The sequence below is a fragment of the Pongo pygmaeus genome, chromosome 10 (assembly GCF_028885625.2).
Source record: "Pongo pygmaeus isolate AG05252 chromosome 10, NHGRI_mPonPyg2-v2.0_pri, whole genome shotgun sequence".
Lineage (NCBI taxonomy): Eukaryota > Metazoa > Chordata > Mammalia > Primates > Hominidae > Pongo > Pongo pygmaeus.
The window spans coordinates 120605410-120605728 of NC_072383.2; positions in this window are offsets into that span (position 1 = coordinate 120605410).

The following is a 319-nucleotide window of genomic DNA, read 5'->3' on the forward strand; positions in this document are numbered from 1 at the left end:
GATACGCCGTCTCTCTTGCTCTCCTCTCTCCCTCTCCTCTTTATTCTTTCTTTCTGTTGGGAGCACATCCTGCTTCCGTGGAGGGTGGAGTGGTCCACTCAGACACTCATATCAGCAGGGGTTTTTTGTTTGTTTTTGAGATAGGGTCTCACTCTGTCACCTCAGGCTGGAGTGCAGTGGTGCAATCATGGCTCACTGCAGCCTTGACTTCCTGGGCTCAAGTGATCCTCCCACCTCAGCCTCCTGAGTAGCTGGGACTACAGGAGCACACCACCATGCCCAGCTCATTTTTAAGAAATTTTTCTGTAGAGACGGGGTC